Source organism: Gadus chalcogrammus, chromosome 8 (assembly GCF_026213295.1).
Source record: "Gadus chalcogrammus isolate NIFS_2021 chromosome 8, NIFS_Gcha_1.0, whole genome shotgun sequence".
Lineage (NCBI taxonomy): Eukaryota > Metazoa > Chordata > Actinopteri > Gadiformes > Gadidae > Gadus > Gadus chalcogrammus.
In genome coordinates this window covers 21,843,942-21,867,370 of record NC_079419.1, presented here as the reverse complement: position 1 = coordinate 21,867,370, position 23,429 = coordinate 21,843,942, and the positions used below count along the sequence as shown (strand labels likewise).

General features: G+C 43.6%; 1 long non-coding RNA gene, 3 other non-coding genes and 1 pseudogene across 4 annotated transcripts; 4 read left to right on the top strand and 1 right to left on the bottom strand.

Moving 5' to 3' along the window:
- Positions 1-1,398: 1,398 nt before the first annotated feature.
- Positions 1,399-1,534, top strand: LOC130388397 (U1 spliceosomal RNA; annotated as a pseudogene).
- Positions 1,535-3,425: 1,891 nt separating this feature from the next.
- LOC130388191 (uncharacterized) lies at positions 3,426-6,004 on the bottom strand. The gene is made up of 2 exons (XR_008896387.1): positions 5,473-6,004; positions 3,426-4,797 (listed from the first exon to the last, which is right to left on the bottom strand). It is a non-coding gene; the product is annotated as an uncharacterized LOC130388191 (long non-coding RNA).
- Positions 5,970-6,160, top strand: LOC130388398 (U2 spliceosomal RNA). Its single transcript, XR_008896423.1, has one exon. It is a non-coding gene; the product is annotated as a U2 spliceosomal RNA (small nuclear RNA).
- Positions 6,161-6,504: 344 nt separating this feature from the next.
- On the top strand, positions 6,505-6,669 carry LOC130388394 (U1 spliceosomal RNA). The gene has a single exon (XR_008896420.1). It is a non-coding gene; the product is annotated as a U1 spliceosomal RNA (small nuclear RNA).
- A 3,843-nt stretch (positions 6,670-10,512) lies between these two features.
- On the top strand, positions 10,513-10,631 carry LOC130388390 (5S ribosomal RNA). The gene has a single exon (XR_008896419.1). It is a non-coding gene; the product is annotated as a 5S ribosomal RNA (ribosomal RNA).
- Positions 10,632-23,429: the final 12,798 nt, after the last annotated feature.

The following is a 23,429-nucleotide window of genomic DNA, read 5'->3' as shown; positions in this document are numbered from 1 at the left end:
TGGTGTGACCAATTCTCCGCCGCCTCTAGTGCCAAACTCAATAGGTCAAAAAGTGAAATCTTGTATCTTAATTGGCCTGAACCTAATTTTAACCACGGCCTGGTCCAAAGGGATGAGAGAATTAAGATTCTTGGACTAGAGATTGGGCAAAATATGGAAAATATTAATTGGGAGAAAAAACTACCAATGATTAAAGGTAAACTGCTCCAATGGGAACAAAGAAATCTCACCTTTACGGAGAAAGTACTGGTGATCAACTCAGAAATTGTTGCTTCTCTCACTTACCTTGCCGCAACAATTCCAGCCCCCAAGCATGTAATGACAGCCCTGAGAAGATGCATTTTTCAGTTTGTGTGGGGAGCGCAGCAAGAGAGAATTAGACGAGAGATAATGTATAGACCATTGCAGAAAGGGGGTCAAAATGTCCCTGATCTAGCAAAGAAAATGGCGGCTCTATTCCTGACGCCCATATTGCAGGCAGTACTAAACGAAAATAGGAGGAGCCTATGGCCAAATTTCGCCATGTTCTGGGTAGGCCATCAAGTCCTAAGGAAAGTGCGGTTAAGACCGTGCCTAAAAAGACCTCATGCAGAGAAGAGACCTCCGCTGTATGAAAGGGTGGTGACCTTTGTAAAGTCTGGAAAGTGGCGGGATGTTGGTCGGGTAGACCGAGCCTTTGTGGAGAGTTGTTTGAGCCCCGAACGGTCAAGACTGGTTACTGTTGGCGTGCTGGCTGAAACCAGCTGCCTTAGGGTGTGGAGAAATGTCAATGCGCCTTTTTTGTTCAATGCATATAGAGAGCTCGCTTGGCAGGCAGTTCAGAGGTGTCTCCCTATACGAGACTTTCTGAAGAGACGGGGGTCATCTAAGAGTGCAAGATGTCCCAGGGTGGGGTGTGGTGGAGATGAGGATGTTTCACATTTGTTGTGGTCATGTGGGGTGGCTCGGAGGGTTTGGCGCTTATTGGGGCCATGGCTGGGTGACCTGTTTAGAGTCCCAACGGAATCAGATGTCCTGTATGGGGTTATAAAGAGTGGTGACGGTAAGGGCTGGGAAAGATGGTGGGCCTTGATTAATTGCACAAAAGAGTCGATGTGGAGGTGTCGTAACCTAATGGTGTACAAGAGCCTTTTGTTTTCAGCGGAATCAATCGTTAATTTGAGCATAACCTTGGTAAAGGATTATGTGTGGAGGGACAAGGAACGATATGGAATTGTGGTATGTAAGGAACTCTGGAAAATAGAGAACACTGAGTTATGTAGAATTTTGTGTTAACATTTGAATGCGTTGACCTTGCTGTAAAATGTAACTATTTTGCTTGTTAACCTTTGAATGTGTTTTGACCTTGAAACCATGTTGTAAAATGCAACTCTGTGCCTGACTTAAATAAACGCCTAAAAATTGAATTGGTTCACCCATAGCGAGGCTCAGCCATTGCACAGAGGCTGTTGCTGACCCGTGCGAATTCCCCAAATGTGGGAATCTCGATTGCATAATTTCTGGTGGTGGGGGACTGCGTTCGCGCTCTCCCCTGATCATGTTGTTCTAAAGAAATAATAGCTATGAATGGCTTCATCGTGCTATATTGCAGTCCATACCATGTTTTGCATCGCTACGTTTCTTCAAAAGATCACGCAAACGATGACGCGCAAGCAGTGTAATGCATTGCGTTCAAATATGGAACTCTGAGTCTGGAATAACGCATTCATTCATTCATTCATTCATTCATTCCTTTCATTCATTATGGATCCTTATTTCCAGAAATATTATGTGCAAGGCCTAGATTATCAAAATCCGCTAGTCTGCTGAATGTTTTGTTTATTATTTTCATACTTTGAGTTGATGTAGCTGATGAGATTCATATTATCAAGTGGAAAAGTGTTTAATTGTTACATTTTTGGGCTGAATTAAGAAAAATAATAAGAATGTATTCAGTGCACTCACTTTGTCTGGATGACAGAGCCATTCACAGAACTCATTATTTTGACCACACAGGGAGTGCAGCCAGCAAAGTGGGGGTGTATTCACACCTCTGGTTGCGGGAGAGAAGACACAAGGACTTGTAATTTCTTTGGTGTGTTTTTTCTTTCCACTACCCCACCCCTTGTGAAAGCCAAGCACACAGAGACTCAAATTCTTTTACAACTTTTATTTTTCACCCCGAATGGGTTTCATTGAAAAGGCAATGCATATAAAACACAAGTAAACAAGATCTGTTTAATTAAAAGCTCGCCCACCACAACAAGGTACAGATCTACAGGCGAGAACACGAGAGCATGAGACGAGAGACAAACATGTACTACCATTTGCAAACATTTTCATTAAACATGGAGCTGACAGACATGCACACATCAAAAGGAAAGGCACATATAAATAACATTAATAATAATGCAAAAATCTCAACAATTGAAGAACACACACTTGTACTTAAGATACAACTCAACAATTGGCTTGTACAGGCTAAAGTGCAATAATGAACATGATTATCCAAAGACTCAGGTGACCAATCAACAAATAAAGGCTCAAGCTGTTCCTCCCTTTTGTTTTTTTGTGTTATCTTTAGCAAACTTTTGTTAAAACTGAAGCAGACAAATACATACAAACATCACAAACACATGAAGCTGACAAAGACAAACAACATGTATGACAAAAACACAGATTATCTGAACATGAACAACCACTAAAGGGTATGTAAACTGATTGTGTTAGATTGGAACTGATTAAGGTTAAAAAGATTGACCCGCTTCTCGGCCTTTTGGCTAAGACAGTGATCCCCTCCGTTGTCTGTCTATATATTGCCTATTTAGTGGCAATTATATAGCAGGTTAGGAGGATATTGCACCATCTTTTTGGTAAGTTGGGGTCAAATACCAGTTGCTGATACCCTTTACCAAGAAGACCATTGTCCAGTTTGTTTAAACGGTAAAGTGCATTTTATTGTTGCCTGTATTACCTTGTTTACTCACTGTTTTATTGCTTTTAACATCTTGAATTTTTAAGAGTGTGGTGTCTCCATCATGTCGGTTAACCCTTCCGGCATGAGGAGGCACCACAGTGTACGTTTTAAATTGAAGTCAATCAATGGAATTTTAATTCAGATGTCCCGGCTTGATTTTTCAAGGAAGCACATCCAAGGAATCCTGAAGTTTACCGGAAACGACTTGAATTGTATTCTTACTCTGCCCTTTAACAAAGGATTCGATGTTAGCTTCGCAGCCGCAACAACCCTCAAAGAATTTTGGACACGCTACGACACGGTAAAAGACCAGTTCTCAGCATTTGAAGTGGAGAGACTAAATGACGATTCCATTAAAACCGTAATCGTCAGGATGTTCAATGAAACTGTAAATGCTGATGATATTTGTATATGGCTGGCAACAGTGGCATCACAGAGGTAAGTTATTCACACACACACACACACACACACACACACACACACACACACACACACACACACACACACACACACACACACACACACACACACACACACACACACACACACACACACACAGTCCTCCTTTCCAACTCTGCATCCACGACACTCTTAAAGAGTTCAAAGTTGTCATACACCACATTGTCGAAGCCAGGGGTAGTGGACTTCCTAGTGGATGGACAGTAGGAAAACATTTTCTGCATGCTTCCAGCCACTTTGTCCTTGAAAGGGTTGTACCTCTTCCACTGTCCACCACAGTTTGGCATGTGGCAAGCCCCACATGGCCTTGAGGACTTGTTAGGCATGAATGCCTTCACTGTTGGTGCAGGAGGGACAAAGCACTGGCTGCAGGATGTCCCACGAAACAGGACGGAGGGGGCCTGTGGCTGTGCGGGGAAGACCTGCAGTATGGGTGCTGCCGACACAGGGGGTGGGCCGTAGGTCAACGCAGCGGGTGGCCTCGGCTGGAGGTGGGTGGGCGCAGAAGGCCTCGGCAGAATGGGGGTGAGCGCAGCAGGCTTCGGCCGGGTGGAGGACGACAACCCAGTGGGCTGAACGGGTCGGTTCGCGGGAGTCACAGGCTGTGGCTCAGCAACAAATAATCTGGAAACATAAAATACACATGTGATCAGTATTGATATGACGTGTGTGCTATTTGCTTTCCACAGCCAACAGGTGAAACAAAGTGCTTATGACAACTTACCTCCGCTTCTCACCACGTCTCTTTCCAGCCTCGTGATGGATGAGCCGGTACTGGACCTGAGGCCGGTCTGGCGGAGGGAGGGATGTTGGCAGCGCAGGAGCCTCCGGGAACGGTGCGTCCGACAGCACTTTCAGGTGAGGAGTCACCTTGTGGCCGAAGGAGCAGTCGCTCCTTCTGCCACTTCAGCAGCTCGTTCTGCTCTCCCTGCTGGCAGTACTGGAACAGCAGCCACACCAGCCAGCCGACATCATTCTCCACAAGCCACCTGAAGGTCTGACCGGCGTACTACCCGAACGTGATGACCAGCTGACCTTTCCACAGCTCAGCCCCCGACCTCTTGGCAGCCGCCTCTGCTGTCTTGAGATCCAGCCATTTAGGGTCAACAACAGTGCTGCTGCGGGCCTCTGCCACAGACCTTGCTGCCTCTGTACAGTACAGCCTGGCCTCTCCTTGCCGGTACAAAATGATGTTGGGGTACTGGTGTAGCTGTTGATGGCTGACCAGCGATGGTTTAGTGGCCAAGCTCTTCCCGCAGACATCACAGGTAAAGGTCTCCCTGGCGATGGCATGGATCTTCAGATGACTCGCCAGGTTGGACTTTTCACTGAATGTCTTGTCGCACACGGTGCACTGATGTGTAGGCTCCTCCATGTTCCATCTGGTACAGTAAAACATGAATAAATGAGTACAACAAGCAGATCATTTAGATTGACAATATGTAGCCCTTTATTATACAGAAATGTGCTGTTGGTGTATTAGCCTAGGTGGACAACACGCTCGCCAGATTGTTATCTATGTTGTTAGAAATCAGCTACTGTTTCCAGGTATGCAGCGCATCCCATGCAACAAGAGATTAACACGGTCGCCAAATTGCTTTATGTTACACTTACTCTCGCATCAGCTGTTGTCTAAACAGTCACATTTACCCAAATCAACACATATCCACATCAAATTGTCCAAGAAAACGTTGATTGTCGCCGAAAAGCAACAAGTTTGCAGGTATGCGACGTATGCCCTTACTCATTGTAAACAGTGTCGTTAGCCGCGCCTAGCTATCGTTACAAAACACACATTAATCAGCTTATTATTTCAACGAACCCTGGGTACATATAGTCATGCCATACACCGTTGGAAAGCTTAGATTACCACGATTAAAAGGAGACCACCCACGAGTAATATGGTTGCTCGCAGACAAAACGGCGATAGGTTGACTGAAGTCAACCCAGCAGCTAAAAACGTAACCGCTACGTCTTCCCTTTATACACAACGACCGTGTTATGACACGGTGGAAATCTTTTCTTTTTCTACAAAATCGAAACAGCTTAATACAAACCTTAAAAAAAAGGTCTAATTATCAACTAGCAAACGGTGAAGGGGATACAATTTACCTGAGTGAAACCACGTGCTGTAAGCTATTTTCTTTTTCAACTCGAGCTCATTGGCTGCAATGGCTGCAATAGAGTTCCGGGTGTTGACGTTGTTGGGGCGGGGAAATCGTGGGCACCACCATTTTGGCAGTATTCGATAGTATTGTTGGTTTATTTATTTTTTAACATTTTTTTGGTGAAGCACTGCTTCACCTGTAGTCTTATAGAAGCCTCCACTGCTCCAAACTCTATTTGTGAAACATGCAGACGGCCTAGTGAGACTGCCAGCAGGCAGCAGCAAAGAGATGTAGCGACCTCGGTTTATTTCTTCAGCTTTCACATACACACAAACACGCACACAGGGTGCTTGGTCATTCTTTTGTTTTTTTTTCGTTGTCTGTTAAACCGCCACGTGGAGCGACGTGTCTGGGAACGTCGCCTCTTGGTCTGAGCGTGTGTAGGCATCGCTTCTCGGCCTTTTGGCTAAGATCAAGTGTAGTATCTGTTCTTATCAGTTTAATATCTGATACGTCCCCTACCCGGGGACCATATATTAAATTGATTTTTGGAACTGGGAGATGGAAAAGGGGCTTGCCCCGTCCACTCCACGCATCGACCTGGTATTGCAGTACCTCCAGGACCGGTGCACCCCTCTCTCACTGTGAAAAACTAAACTAAACTCCTCCTGAGAGTACACCCGTCCGCCTGTAGACAATAAAGTGTCATTTACAATTCATAAACGCACTGTTTACAATTATTCCAACGATATTCTGTTGTTTAAGAAAGAAAAAATGATTCTTTCTGTGGCGTGTCGATAACTCGGATCTCCAGGTTTCCTTTCGTTAAGCTTCCATCTCGCTGATTTCAGATTCGCCTGTCATCGTGTGACCGGTGGTCTACAGTGTTTATTAAAGTCTAGACATCGCCGAATGCTTTGCAACCGTTCTCCACGGGAACACGCGTGGGCATCGTTCAGCCCACCTGAACGTGTTCAACTCATACTTACCTGGCAAGGGAGATACCATGATCAAGAAGGTGGTTCACCCATAGCGAGGCTCAGCCATTGCACTGAGGCTGTTGCTGACCCGTGCGAATTCCCCAAATGTGGGAATCTCGATTGCATAATTTCTGGTAGTGGGGGACTGCGTTCGCGCTCTCCCCTGATCATGTTGTTCTAAAGAAATAATAGCTATGAATGGCTTCATCGTGCTGCCTATTGCAGTCCATACCATGTTTTGCAACGCTACGTTTCTTCAAAAGATCACGCAAACGATGACGCCCAAGCAGTGTAATGCATTGCGTTCAAATATGGAACTCTGAGTCTGGAATAACGTATTCATTCATTCATTCATTCATTCATTCATTCATTCATTCATTATTTTTCAACTCGAGCTCATTGGCTGCAATGGCTGCAATAGAGTTCCGGGTGTTGACGTTGTTGGGGCGGGGAAAACGTGGGCACCACCATTTTGTGATTGTGAATTCTCCCGGAGCCTCCCATTGAGCTCCACCGTCACCACCTCAGAACACTTCAGGAACGATTAGTCGATTAACGTGTGGCTCGGAGGCTCCCAAGGAGCGCCACAATCCAACGTCTGACACCAAGTTTATGGGGGAATCTTGAGCCAGGTCAATTTAAACTGTCTAAACTAGGTAGAATAAGAGTAATCTGAACTCACAACAATTATGCACATCTGGGTATTAAATATAGGGTGACATTCTAAAACAAAACAAAAACTGAACCTAAAAGAAAAAATCAGAAGTTATTGGGTGAAGCAAATGTTATTGCAAGTTAATTATAATGAACCATTTTCTAATTATCTTAGTTTTATATGTGGTATGCTTTTAATATCCCCTCGTGTATGTAACAGTCGAGTAACCTCCATTATTTTGATGGCTCTGACACACACAAGAGGACATTCACACATGGTATATGAATCCACCATTTGTTTTCATTTTATATTTTTACTTATTTTTACTTTCATTTGAATCTCTATATACACATTCTTAAGAAAAGCACGAACGAAGATGCATCATAACATGCATCAACAGACCTAAAAATAAGCATATTATTCAACAATTTGAGACCTCAGATGGGATATCTTCCTGCGGAGCCCTTCATTTTCTAAAGGGTCCGCAGAGAGGTCCGCCGAGTGGCCAGGAGTTCTTACACATTCAGAAGTGTTGCTGAGGACAGCTGCTTCACAACAAACCAAAAGCCTTTGTTAACCATATGGTCATCTAAGTCATCATTCCTTAAAGGGGTAGTTCGGAATTTTGGACATAGGGCCTGATTCCCAAGTGAGCATTGGTATTCTACATCACTGGAGACAGTTTTCAACACATTTCATACAGTCCTTCTAGTTGCAGAGTTTGCTCGTGCTAGGCTAGCGCAAGTCAACGGGCAATGCTAGCCTGCTATTAAAAACAGTCTTACCCACTCCACAGTACACCCGAGGTAAATCAATTATAACACCAGACTATAGATTTAAATGTCTGTTTATAGAATAATGTTAGAAATAAAACCTCTGCAACAAGAAGGACTGTATGAAATGTGTTGAAAACTGTCTCCAGTGATGTAGAATACCAATGCTCACTTGGGAATCAGGCCCTATGTCCAAAATTCCGAACTACCCCTTTAAGATGTCATAAATATGGGGTTGGCCGTTCCTTATCACTTGCGTCTCTGCGCTTCTCTGGGGATCAAGGATAACGGGCCCAAACCAACACAGGACATCAAAGGAACAGAGTGAGAACTGATTTCCACTAACCTCAAAGGATTTTGAACGACCCTGCAGAATAACAGGTTGACAAGACCACATGGGAAAATACAAACATACAAAACTTAAATTTGAACATTATCAAAATATCTTAATATTAAAAATCTGCATTTCAATATTAGGCATCATACTTCTGTTGTTACCGGAACGTTGTCAGTCGGGGACAGTCGGGGTTACGTACGGCTGTGCGTTTTGGTTGACCATTAAACTGGTTGTGATATATTGTAATAATCGAGTTTCCTACATAGCCCGTCGTGTAATGAAAAACGAAACACGTATATTGTCAATCATAATTAGGATGGATTATGGATTACATTTTATTGTACTTATGTAATGTAATTGTAAATATTGCCAATTATTAACCATAGATTACGTGAAGACTTTTATTAAAATATTGTTATTCATAGTTTGTAATGAAATATATATTTTATTCTTTCTTATTTTGGTATTATGGACCTCGTCAGGTCTGTTGAACTATGCATTTCTACCGCTTGTCCTCAGGATCCTCTATTGGGGGGGACTCTTCCGCACTCCTACGAGGCAGGTTATCCCAGAATTCTCCTAATAAGAAGCTCTTGATCTTTAGCGCCCAAGTCCTGGATAATCCCCGGACTTCTGTGGACGAGCGGTATCCATGCTATGGACAACTTTAAAGGCTAACCGTTCATGATGGAGTTTAGATAATTATTCCTATCTTAAGATCACCGTGTAACTGTCGTACAGGGATCTGGTTTGATGTAAGACCCCTGGGTTGGTGTCCTTTTGTAGGACTTCTTTCGGTTCTGGAATCCGGCTTTCCTTTCAATGGCGCCTGCATCCAGCTTGTATTGCATCTCGACGACCGCGTGGTTAGAGTCTCGGTAGAACTTTTCCAAGAACGTCAGGATCACCAAATGCTGAATAGTTCTTCGAGGAAAGGGTTCAAATCCGGGATTGCTTTCAACTCACTTTATTGTTAAAGTAGGCATGTTTCGGTATGGTAACTGACTATGGAACGAAAGTCTAGGAGTCGTGTCGAACACGTGTGAGAGATAATAACTCTAGCTACTTCCAGCCACGGGCAGAGGCCCGTGACTGTCCGCGGGTGTGCGTGTAAATCTCTGGCGCTCTCCACCTCGAGTCCACAGGTAGAGACCGTCAAGTGGGCGTGGCCTATGTAGTGGGCGTGGCCCGGGGTGACGTAATGGCTTCAGCTTCTTCGCCTAACTAAAGGTGATGCCTTCTGTGGTGGAGCAGCCTTCAATAAGGTCTTGCTCCCCTTGTGGCTATGTATAGTATTTACGGCTTATATGTTTGGTCCTGCTTCATTGGGTCTATGTGTGGGTAGCTTAGATTCTTAAAATACGTAACAGCTTTTTTCTTTTTCAACTCAACCTCATTGGCTGCAATGGCCTGCCGTGCGTTGATCTTTAGCGCCCACTGTTTTGGAGAATTTAAGCAACATACAGACACTGACAACGTCTCTCCAAACTCTATTTGTGAAACATGTGGACAGTGTAGTGAAGCTCCTTATATCCCCAATCCTTACACAATACAAAGTTGGACTTTCATCAAATATTGATGTGGATAGCATGTTTTTCTGGGTCATACTGTGTGGATGTCAGCATATTCTCATGTCTTCTGGATCCCAATGTGACCTTAGAACATATATTATCCTTATACAAACAGAGATGATGCACACGTGTGAATGTAAGCATTGTCTTCAGAGAGTACATCAGATGGGAATAGACTTGACCCACTCACTGGTGCCACATGGCACATCAGGTGGGAATGGACTGGACCCACTCACTGGCGCCACATGGCACATAACATCTAGGGCAGAGGTGATCAGCTATTTTCCACTATTAAAGTATCTATATGATATGTAGGCCTAATAATAATCATAGTTTAACATAAAATGTAAGGTTAATTTCTACCACACTAGCAGGGAGCAGCAGAGAGCTGCAATGACGGCGGTCCACTGCAGTCCATCCCAGGTTTTGCAACGCTACGTTTCTTCAAAAGATCATGCAAACGATGACGCCCAAGCAGTGTAATGCATTGCGTTCAAATATGTAACTCTGAGTCTGGAATAACGTATTCATTCATTCATTTCTTTCATTCATTATGGATCTAATCATTTTTTCAGTAGCCTACAGGTCCCGTCTCTGGCCACGGCAGCGCTCTCACTCCTTACGTGCTCCTCCTGTATAAATGCTAATATGGTAATATGGTATGCTAATAATTGCTTACGGCCATACCATCCTGAGTACGTCCGATCTCGTCTGATCTCGGAAGCAAAGCAGGGTCGGGCCTGGTTAGTACTTGGATGGGTGACCGCCTGGGAATACCAGGTGCTGTAAGCATTATTATTTTTCAACTCGAGCTCATTGGCTGCAATGGTCTGCCATGCTTTGATCTTTAGCGCCCACTGTTTTGGAGAATTTAAGCAACATACAGACACTGACAACGTCTCTCCAAACTCTATTTGTGAAACATGTGGAGAGTGTAGTGACGCTGCTAGCAGTGAGCAGCAGAGAGCTGCAATGACGGCGGTCCACTGTTGTCCATCCCAGGTTTTTCAACGCTACGTTTCTTCAAAAGATCATGAAAAGTTATGAGGGGATTTGGGGTTTTTCGATACCTGTAAGTGTACAATATCGTCTGTGTAAGCACACGGTCTGTAAAACACAAGGTGACATTAGCTTTTAGAACATTGATTTTGGATTAAGGTCATAGTCTACGTTTGCAGTTTTATTGGGTTTACATTATCTCTCCCAGTTCTCCGTATGTTTCCACAAGACAAGGGCGCTGGGGATTGTCTTTCCCTCAATAAAACTGTTTCTGTGGACACGTCTTGTGATGAATGTGTTTAACGATTTTGAAAGCGTGTTCAGAGATATGCAAATGCAAGCATATTTTGCTTTGGTCCCGAGTCCTGTAAGGTGTCCACTACTTCCGTCCCATCCCGGTGAACATACAACAGATTTTCGGCAGTTGGATCCTGATGTTAAAGATGTTAAAGATGTTAAAGATGTTCCCTGTCTGACCTTCAATTAAAAAATAACTCTGCTCCCAATATCATGTGGTTTTATTCCTAGTTATGAGGCGTAGTTTTGGTAAACTGCTTACATTTGCACACAAAAGCAGATAAATAAAAACTCCATTGAAATTATAATCTATTTTTTTTTTTATTCTCTTTTTTTCATTAATGGAATCTCTACAACAATAGTAGGCCTTTACTGGCTTTACTCTTGGCTACTACCATATATACAGACATACTACCACATTTTTTAATTTAGCAATCGCACATAATTATTTTCAATTGATACAACTATATTTTAATGACTTGCCATTTTACTCAAGATTGTCCAGTAGAATTGTGACAAACAAAATAAATTGAGTTGTATGTTTTGTTTATGTGAAGCAAACAATAATAATGAAAATTTGAATGTAAAATAACTATTAACATTTTGAACATTACTAGGTTAATACTAATATATGAATGTGATCAAAAAAGTCCCTAAAACACCACCCTTCGCTTCCTTTTTGGTGATAGGTACAACAATCAATCAATCAACAATCAAACAATCAATCAACAAGTCAGATTGAATGAACTGTCTCTGTTACATTAGTACACAATCTTTAAATAAATACTTAAGATATGTAACGCATCAATACAACAATCTGTATACAACGAAAGCCAAACAAAGGCACTGTTAGGTAAAGCACAACAAGCACATGGAAACATCCTTTCTGTTCATGGCAGACCTTCTACACCTCATCCCGGGACGCCTCGTCCTGGGACGAGTGTCCACAGCACTCAGGACAGCAGCAGCAGCTGTGGCAGCAGTAGCGTTGAAGTGGACTCAGAGGTCCTGTTGAGCCCCCTCCAGACTGGGGCTCTCGTTGGTTTACTGCTCCCCCCTGTGGCTGTACCTCTCTGTGGGGCTTGAAGCTAATCTTAGGGTGCTGACATGCGGTCAGACCACATACAGAGTTAGATTAGATGCACCAAACACCGACACTAGTTTCGACAACATTGTAGTTCATGTCGGCACCAACAATGCTAGGACAAGACAAACTGAGGTCACAAAAAGCAACATAGCTAGGCTTTGTGACTTCGCCAGAAAGATGTGTCGGCATCGATTAATTCTCTCTGGCCCTCTACCCGATAAGGGTAATGATGAGCGTTATAGTAGATTATTGTCTCTAAATCGCTGGCTGTCACGATATAGTTCAGAGCAGGGCTTTGGTTTCATAGATAACTGGCCCTCCCTGTGGGGTCGCCCTGGTGTGCTCATGAGAGACGGCCTACACCCTACTGGGTTAGGCTCCTCAATTATGTCAAAAAACATAGACAGATGTCTTAGTCAGGCGTGACTCATCCACTCACAGCACGCTGGGCTGCAGGAGTTTAGCAAACCTGCTAGCCACATGATAGTTTACGTTGCAGAGTCTGGAACAGCAGATGGGTTAGCTGAACCAGTATCTATTGCACCAATTGTTTCAGAGCTCAGTGTTAACCAGACTCCCTCTGAAATTAACGCTGTACCTATATGTACGGTGGGGCGGCCTCACACTGTCTCAAGGTGTAAAACCCGCAGGCGAGGGCCGCGACCAGTATGTCGAACTCTGGCGATCCCACTGATCGCCTCAGAGCTGAGTGTTAACCAGACTCCCTCTGAAAATAATAAAATGGAAGCACTCAGAATAGGGTTCATGAACATAAGGTCGCTTTCATCTAAAGCGCTCTTGGTCCATGATCTAATTATTGATAAAAAGATCGACATACTGGGCCTTTGTGAAACCAGTTTAAAGCCAGATGAGTTTCTAGCCCTAAACGAAGCTACTCCACCCCATTACGTTAGCACCCAAGTATCTAGAGAAGTTAAGAAAGGTGGTGGAGTAGCCCTGATATCTAATTCTAAGCTTAATTTAAAGCCAAAGAATAGATATATTTTCAGATCCTTTGAGGTGCTAGCGCTCTGCACTTCAGCTCCCCGAGAAGCGAAACGAGTTCCAGACTCTTTCGTTTTAGCTGTAGTATACCGTCCCCCAGGACCGTATTCCGTTTTTGTTGATTAGTTTTCTGACTTTGCAACTGATCTGGCTACATACTCAGACAATATTTTGCTTATTGGGGATTTCAACATTCATGTGAATAACCCATCTGATGCCCTCGCAAGGGCTTTTCTGTCCATTACAGATACACTTGGCTTCAAACAGCTCGTCCAGCACCCAACCCACATCGGTGGAAACACGCTGGATCTCGTTCTGACCCACGGTGTAGACATTTCACAGCTAGTGGTCTCTTCCTACACCTCAGCTTTATCAGACCACTTTTTGCTCACTTTCCAGGTGGTGGTATCCTGCCCCTGCGACGATCAGCAAGCTACTTTCAGCTGTCGCCGCATCACACCTGCAACCATTACAGCTATGGCAGATAAGTTATCTGGTTCACTTGCACCTCTTTGTAACTATAGTGGTTCTGTGGAGTGCCTTACTGATGACCTCAACATTGCCTTGTCTGTTGCCATTGATTCAGTTGCTCGGAACGTAACTAAAAAACGAACATTGAAAAAACCAGCCCCCTGGTTTAATGCAGAAACGCGCACTCCTTGAACGCCAATGGCGCTCGACTAAACTTGAGGTCTTTCATCTTGCATGGCATAACAGTCTGCTCACCTGGGGTGAGCAGACTGTTATGGGTGCGCTGACTAATGCCAGGAACGCCTACTTTTCCAGTATCATCAACTTGAATAGAAACAATCCCAAGTTTATTTTTTGACACGGTGAGGAGTCTCACTCAGAAACAGACTCAGACAGTGGGCTCCTCGATCGTGGCAGGTGAATTCATGGATTTCTTTGAGAGTAAGATTCAATCAATTAGAGTGGAAATTGATGCTTGCCGCGCGGCTTGTCCTACACATTCTGTGGGGCAGGATGGGGAACTCTGACGCAACTCTCCTGGAGTTCAAGGCAATTCTTTTGGTGGAACTTGAAAGGGTGATAAAGGCATCAAAGCCAACAACCTGTATGTTGGATCCTCTCCCTTCCAGGGTTCTCAAGGAACTTCTTCCCACGGTGGGGCCTGCAATCCTCTGGCTTATGAATCTCTCGTTTTCAACAGGAATTGTTCCAATTCAATTCAAATTACTTTATTTTTCCGTTAGGAACTTCAGATGTGGAGGAGCAGCAGGGTGTGTCCATACCCAACAGTACATACAATAAACAAAAGAAAAACACGCACACACTCACAAACATACACCGTCAGCCCTGCAGAAAATAAAAATAAAAATCCTTGCCTAAGCCTAATAAATAAATAGTATTATTACCTCCATAGTGGAGGATGAATAAATAAATCATTTAAAAAGATTCCAGGCATTAAAACAAGAGGATACAGTTCAAGGAGGGGTTAAACCATTCAAGAGTCTTATGGATGCCGGGACAAAACTTGACAGGGCTCTGTTTGTCCTTACTGTAGGGGCTCTGTATCTGCGGCCTGAGGGTAAGAGGGAATACTGGCTGTGTAGAGTGTGTGGGATGTCAAGGGTGATTTGTGTTGATTTCTGCTTAGTCCTTTTGTTGTATATATTGATGAGGGATTCCTGCTGTTGTCCAATTATTTTGCTGCTCAGTTTGATGATTCTGTTTAGTGGGTTCCTATGGATGTTGGACAGTGCTCCGAACCAGGAGGTGATGTTAAAGGTGATTATGGATTCAATGAAATATCTGTAGAATGCTGTCAGAACGGATTGGTGGACCTGGAGTTTGCGGAGTTTACGAAGGAAAAAGAGACGTTGCTGGCACTTGGAGTGGATGATATCAGTATTTGTAAAATATATATATATATATTTTTTAATAAAATAAGTTAAAAAAATTAATAATAATTTGTGCGGGACATATACGCGCGGTAGCGCATGCGCTGTCAACAGCATTTGAAAGCCGTCAACAGTAGTTACGCACTCCTAAACGTTGGCATGGCTGAGGGGAAACGAGCTAAGACCTACCATTTTCACCCTGAGTGGGAGGAAGATTATTGAATATTGTTGAGAAGGTGCCGTGCGCAGACGGAATGAAACCCCCACTGAAGTACGTAGGTTCACGATACAACCCTTTTCTCGGGAGGTTGCTAAACTCCTTTTCTCGGGAGGTTGGCTACTTGAAAAGTAGATCTTGGGTCAAAAAAGGTTGGGCACCCCTGGTGTAGAGTGCATAAAGAACTGGTGAGATGACAGAGCCCTGTGGAGCACCTGTAGAGATCCTTCTGGATGAGCTAAGGTGGCCGTTAACTCTCACTCTCTGGTGTCTGTCTGTCAGGAATGAGAGGACCCAGAGTATGAGGTGGGGATTGACATCCATCTGGCTTAGTTTTTTTCCCATTAGATGGGGTTGCACAGTGTTAAAGGCACTTGAGAAGTCTGAACACCAGCCGCAGAAATGACTTGGGCTTCTCACGGTGGGTGTAAGCTCTGCGCAGCAGCGTTAGTGTGGCGTCGTCTACCCCTCTGTGACGTTTGTACGCAAACTGAAGCGGGTCAGCATACTTACTGACCTCTGCCTGTAATTGTGTGAGAATTAGCCTCTCAAAGCCTTTCATGACCAGGGATGGTAAGGCCACAGGTCGATAGTCATTATCACAGGTTGGTTTACTCTTTTTGGGCACAGGGCATATGATGGAAGTCTTCCAGACTGAGGGGATAGAGCGTTCCGCCAGTGAGCGGTCAAAAAGGTGGCAGTAGACACCAGCAAGCTGGTTGCTGCAGGCCTTCAGCAAGCGGCCACAGATCTGGTCTGGCCCTGGTGCTTTATTTGGCTTCATCCTTCTCAACACCAGCTCAACCTCCGCCTGCTGCAGCTCCCGATTTACATAGCCCGGTATCCTAGCAGTGAGCTCCTCCATTAGCTTCTCCCTCTCCTGTGTTTGGTCCAATTTCTCAAACCTGCAGTACAACTGGTTAAGGTTCTCTGCCATGTCAATGCAGTCTATTGCCCCGGTGGTGGGAAGAGCTGAGTTGTTAATGGGGAGGCCAGCTAGGGTTTTGACACCTTGCCATGCATCTCTTGGATTACCCTCCAGAAAGAGTTTCTCAACTCTCTTCCTGTATTCCATCTTTGCTGCTTTTAATTGTTTATTCAGTTTTTTTTAATGAGTTTAGACTCAATTTTATTTCCAGAGAAGAATGCAATTTTCTTTTCATTCAGTGTTGATTTCAGGGCTTTTGTAATCCAAGGCTTGTTGTTAGAAAAAACCTTAACAGTCTTAGTAGGGACAACCATTGCCTCACAGAAAGTTATGTAGTCAGTTACCACATCAGTAGCCTCCTCTAGGCTGTTACCCTGCGTTAGCACCTCCCACTCAGTGCACTCGAAGCAGGCCTGAAGAGTGTCAATTGCAGCAGAATCCCACTTTTTCACCTGCTTCTTTATAACACCCTCCCTTTGAAGCTTTGTGCGATAAGCGGGGATAAGATGGACAACGTTATGGTCCGCAGGACTAAGAGGAAGTTTTCTAAATGCCTTGTATGCGTTCTTTACATTACCATAACAGAGGTCAATTGTTTTATCGCCTCTGGTAGTGCATGTAACATATTGTTGGTAAGTAGGAAGTATTTTATTTAGTCTACAGGCATTAAAATCCCCGAGGATGAGAACAGGTGAGTCAGGGGATGCGCATTCAATTTTGTGGACACATGCAGCTATGGCCTCAGATGAGACAGATCAGGTTCGCCTGACTGTACGCCCATTGGCAAGCTATGTTCGCATGCAGTTCATCCAACTTATTCCGTAATGAGCGAACATTGGCAAGTACAATGGAGGGGAGCGATGGGCATTTCGATGTGCCGGTGAGTCGTTTCAGCCTCTGCCTTACTCCTCCTCTCCTACCCCGCTTCCTTCTCGAAGTATCCCGCCGACAATCGTGGTTGGGGCTATATCGTCTCAGTTCTCCGCAGTTTCCCAGATTTGGTGCTGAATAATCCCAATTCCGTAGTAGCAGCAGATCATCTCGGGAGTACTGCAGAATTCCAATTCCGAGCCTCCCAAAAGCCGCGAGTGATCTGGCTATCCAAAGTAGCAGCAGCAGTAGTAGTAGACACTTCCTCATCTTAAAGTTTAATTTTATAAAGTTCCGACAAGCTGGAAGCTCTTTGATCAAACCAGTAATCTAAGTAGGCATACGATGTACCATTCAATCACTTCAGCCAACTAGACACGGGACTAAAACTTTGACAAACAAATAGAACGCACAACAGGACGCACTAGAGACGCTGTCCACTTGTCGCCATGACAGCGCCATGGCGACAAGTGGTTTTATCACCGCAAGGCTGCGGTGATAAAACCGCTACTCAAAAAGCCTGGCATAGATCCTGAATTAGTCAGGAACTATCGGCCTATATCGAATCTGCCCTTCCTGTGCAAGGTACAGGAAAGGATTGTAGCAAAGCAAATCGTTGATTATCTGACGAGGAACAATTTCTTCGAACCTTTCCAGTCGGGGTTCAGGAATTTCTACTCAACTGAAAATTACAAGAGTTGTAAATGACATCCTTCTTGCTTTGGATAAAAATACAAGCTCAATGCTTGTGCTGCTGGACCTGAGCGCTGCGTTCAACACGATCGACCACAGCACTCTTCTTCCCCGTCTTGAGCACTATGTTGGTTTCGGGGTTACGGCTCTTGGTTGGCTTGAATCGTACCTCACAGATAGAACCCAATTTGTGCTTCAAGAGGGTTCAGAATCAAAGCACGGTAAATTACGCTTTGGCGTACCACAAGGGTCGGTCTTTGGTCCATTACTTTTTGCAATCTAGATGCTTCCCCTGGGCGACGTTATCCGCTGCTTCGGAATTAGTTTCCACTGCTACGCGGATGACACCCAGCTCTACAGTCCTGTAGATTCCGGGGACTCGGCCCAGATTCAAAGGGGTTTAGTCCTGTCTGGCTGCTGTGAAGGCCTGGATGTCACAAAACTTCCTACAGCTTAACACTGGGAAGACAGAGCTGATAATTATCGGCTCGAAGTGGGACCGGGAAGAGTTTGAGGATGTCTCTCTGTGGTTGGATGGCTTCGCCATCCCACAGAGTGCGTCCGTCAAAAATCTTGGTGTCCTGTTTGACCCTCAACTATGCTTTGACCAACATATAAGAAGTATAACTAGAATTGCCTTTTTCCATCTGAGAAACATTGCAAGAATCAGACCAATGTTATCTGCAGCGGATGCAGAGACACTGATTCATGCATTTGTCTGCACGGCTCTATCGTCAGTCCATCTTCAGAATGTGCTCTCAGAGCTCCTCAAGCTCTCTGTATTTGTCAGCTAGCGTCTGTCGGTTGCTTGGCTGCTGGTGATTCGGTATTCTTCTTGCGGATCTCTGCTCGTTGTCTGTGAGGGCTCTTTGTCCTCTCTCTGCCGGTGGATTCCGTCCCCCTCTCTGCCGGTGGATTCCGTCTTCCTCTTGCGGATCTCTGCTCGTTGTCTGCGAGGGCTCTTTGTCCTCTCTTTGCAGGTGAGGCCTTTTGAGTATGTCGCGAATGGTCTGCAGCTTCTGCTCCGGGTTCTTTCTCATCTTGGTACCTCTGCTCTTCATGCGGTCCATCTCCCTCCGTTCCATTCTTGTCTCTTTCCACAATTGATCTTGGTTAGAGATATGTTCTTTTGTAGAAATGTTTTCAGCTGTTGTGGCGTCGTCTTGGTGGTCATCGTTATCATTGTGTTGTCATCATCATGTTTTCCCGCTCGGCGCATTTCATGTCCTTTCATGGCTTCTGCTGAGTCTTTCTGAGAGTTGGATGTCTCTGTTCCAGCATCAGCAGGATGTCTGGATTCGACATCACATCGCAACATCAGTCAGGGTTAGGTGCTTTGTCAATGACACCTCGACACACTGCTTGGTAAAGCCGGGGGGAACAACCTTCAGGTTACCAGCCAACCTGCTCTACCACCTGAGCTACTGCCGTCCCATGCATGTATGGGATCGTCATTCTTTATTCTTGTAAAGCTCTCTTCTGCACCACTTGGGGGCATTTCGGGGCCTTTTTGTTTGATCTGCACTTGAGGAAGGTTAGAAGGTTAGAAGGTTAGGTTTGAACAGAGATCTGTTTGAACAGAGATCTGTTCAATTTGTACCTTGTTTCTCTTCTTTTTTCTTGTTACATCCCACAGAAGTTTTTTTTTACGACAACGTCATATTGAGCTTTCAAATCTACCTTAATTTTGTCAAGATGCAAATACGAATGCAGCATAGTTTTCCATTTATCATCACATTCTTGTTGTTTCATTTTGTTTTCCTCATGTTTTCTTACAAACATGTACATTGTACACAATTATCATCTCTTTGAGTTTTAAGGATAGCATATTCAGGTTCTCTCTTTCTTTTCCGGCTTGCATATAATCTGCCTCTGTATCATTCTGGATTTCAGACCTCATGGTATCCAAATAAAGGTTGCCTTTGTTGATTGTTTCTTTAACTGTGTCCAGATATTTGCTTTGCCTGTATACTGCTTCCTTTTCAATTTTGAGATCTTGCTTCTCCAGTAGAAGCTCCTCGTTCCAATTCTTTCGCATTTCTTGTTTTTGTACCATCATGTCCGATTTCATATTGATCAGATCTTCTCTTTGTCTTTTTATCTGTTTGAAGTGCTTGTCAATCTCCAATTTCTGCTGTTCAATTTATTTTTGCTGAATTTCCAAGTTGGTTGTCTGTTTTTGTGCATCCAGAATCTTCTGCTCTGTTAATTGCATCTTCATTGTAATGTCTTGATGTGTCTTTTGACGTGTGTCCCGATAGGACTCACTATATTGGTGCACCTAGCCGTTCCAGAATCACTCCAGAATCATGCTGTGACACCATGCTTTCAACAAGGTCACCATATATATTGTGTATCTCATATCTTATGATAAAGAAAATTGGTTTCTTTATAACTTCTTTAATGCTTGCATATGTTTTATGATAAGGTAAATTGATTACCTTATAACTTCTTTGATGCGTGCATATGTTTTATGATAAGGTAAATTGATTACCTTATAACTTCTTTGATGCTTACATATGTTTTATGATAAGGTAAATTGATTACCTTATAACTTCTTTGATGCTTACATATGTTTTATGATAAGGTAAATTGATTACCTTATAACTTCTTTAATGCTTACGTATATTTTATGATAAGGTAAATTGATTACCTTATAACTTCTTCAATGCTTACATATATTTTAGGATAAAGAAAATTGGTTTCTTTATAACTGCTTGTGTGAAAGTAAATTGCTTACTTTAGATTTTCTTATGTGTTAAAATTATGTGCCTTAAAATGTCTTATCATAGGGCTAACTGGTTACATTATATACACTTTTATGTAGTAAATTGAATGCTTAAACATGTCTCCTTGTGGAGAAACATTGGAGGAATACAAAGAACATGTGTCCCTTTAGACCCCATGATGTATGAACACAACTTCAAGCTCCTTGTGTTGCCCCTCGGGCAAAATAAGGGAAACTCGGGGACGTTTGTCAAAGGATCTTTTGTTATCAGGAGAGTAAAACAGGGAAATCTGCAGAGAAAGCTCAGTTAGTTCGTTGGTCCTCGGTCTTTTTGGTTCTTCTGCTGCTGGTGTGGTGCCGTGTGTTCTCTGCCCTGCTCTTGCTCTTCTGCTTCCAAAAAACAGCGGCCTTCATAGCAATAGATTTTCATCTTAGGGACTCTGACACCGTAGCGCTCGGTTCAGACTCTGTTTTATTTTTAGCTTAGACTTAGAAATCCAACCTTGGCTCCACCCGAGAGAACGTTTGGTACTTAGACTTAGAAATCCAACCTTGGCTCCACCCGAGAGAACGTTTGGTACTTAGACTTAGAAACCCAACCTTGGCTCCACCCAAGAGGACGTTGGTACTTCCAACCTCAAGGGCCTCTTGAGAGGAAGTTGTATACTTTAAATAGGAAACTTCTTTAGCACTAGCTTAGTCTCAAGCGTGATTAACTCAACAAAGGCAACTCTCGGGGTCATGCGGTGCACTGAGGCACGAGAGTTGCGTCAACGTTAAAACCTAGACTTAGAAACCCAACCTTGGCTCCACCCGAGAGAACGTTTGGTACCTAGACTTAGAAACCCAACCTTGGCTCCACCCGAGAGAACGTTTGGTACCTAGACTTAGAAACCCAACCTTGGCTCCACCCGAGAGAACGTTTGGTACCTAGACTTAGAAACCCAACCTTGGCTCCACCCAAGAGGACGTTGGTACTTTTAATAGGCCATTCTTCATCTATTTTCTTCTTCTTTTTACTGTCTTTTCTTTTCAAATCTATACTCAGTTGTAAAAGTGATTTTGTTTATTGGACCTAAAAATAAATCTACCTGACTACATTTGTAGTAGGTTAACTCAATCGTTCGAGTCCTTTTCCCTGTCGACTCCTCGACACAGGCAAAGCAGAACGACACGCGCTCTCCCAGCTGATCCCCTCACGGTGAGTGGCGCATTGTACAGGCAATGGTTGATTGTGACTGACGTGTATAGGGGGTGACAAGGCAAAAAAGATACATCATCATTTCGTATTAACTATTATTGTTTCGAGAGACTTTGGTCCCGCTAAACGGACGGGTCTGAATTCGTATTAAAGTAAAAACTGTTGTGAAGGGACTTAACAGAGTGACCTGGGTCGGACCGGATTAAGACTGAGCCGAGCCGGACCGAGCGCCTCCGTGAAACCAACGATTCACGGAGACAAGTGGGTCTCGACCTAGGTTGGTCCCGGGGAGCGTACGTGCGACACCCAGACTCACACACACACAAAACACCCCCCGCGGAGCGGTGTGTGTGTGTCGTACGCGATCGTTCCCATAAATCACCGCGCGTGCGGTGTCCAACACTCGACACTTTTCAACCAACTCTTTTATTGCCTCTTTCATATTTGTGTTGTGTCATCGTTTGCATGGCCTCTTCTTCTCTCATCCTTACTTCATACAAATCTCTTTCTAGGATCTTCCTTTCTTCCAAGGCCTTTCTTCGCTCTTCATCAATATCAAGCTTCTCTTGTTCAAGCTGTGCTGTCTCTTCAAAGATTCCGTCCATGATCACTTTAAGCTCCTCCTTCTTATTCATTATATCACTCTTAAAACGTTGAACCCAATTTGGATATCATCCATCAATCGTTTCAAGTCACTCTCTAGAACCACTTGTTGTTTCTGTTTTTGGGCCATGTCTTGTATCTCTTTATGAAGTTCTTGGATGTTCTTTTGGACTTCAAGAAGTACATTTTCCATATTTTCTCTGTCACTGTTCATGTCGGTCAAAGCTCTTTGCTTTTTTATGAGAAGGTCTGTCCTCAATATATATTCAATTTCCTCTGTTTGTATTCCAATGTCATGACCTAATGTTATCTGTTCCTCTCTCGGTCTTTGGATTGATTGAGAATACCTCTCCATTTCCACTCTATGGTTATCAAACTCCTGTTTCTTCTGTTGTGTAAGCGATTTAAGGTTTTTTATATCTGCATTTGAATCATCCCGCAAGATGTCCATCTTTGTTTGGTGGTCTACTTGTGTCTTATTTTTAAGCATTTGTAGATTATCCCTGTGATATTGTGTCACGCTTGCTGTTCTTATTAGCGTATTGTCTTCCATTCTGGATTCATACAGTCCTTTTTCCATCCTATTCCTGTCATCTGCTATTGTTTTTTGCTGTTTTATAATGTCACTCTTTGTCTGTTTGAGGGTTTCCTTCTCTCTTCTGATATTGTCATATATATATATATATATATATATATATATATATATATATATATATATATCAGCTTCAGCCTCTTGTTTCATGCAGTTGACATGTCTTTTTAAATCTTCCACTTTGTCTCTTTCAATTTGTAAGGTATCCCGACAGTCGTTCATCATTGTTTGTCTCTTTCTATTTCTTTATCCTTAAGTTCTTGTTCTTTCTGTTTCATTCTAAGACCATTCACAACATTCCTGTATTCAGCCTTTCTCTTTTGAATGTTAAGAGCATTTTCTTGTAGTCTTTTCCTGTGTTCCTGTGTTTCATTGAGGGCTCTATTTATAATAGCCTGCTTGCTCGCAAGTTCCACCACTGTCATTTCAAGTCTCTTTTTTTCCTCTTCCATTTTTCTTTGGTGACCTGGCAGTATAACCATTAACCTGTGTATAAAGAACTTCATCA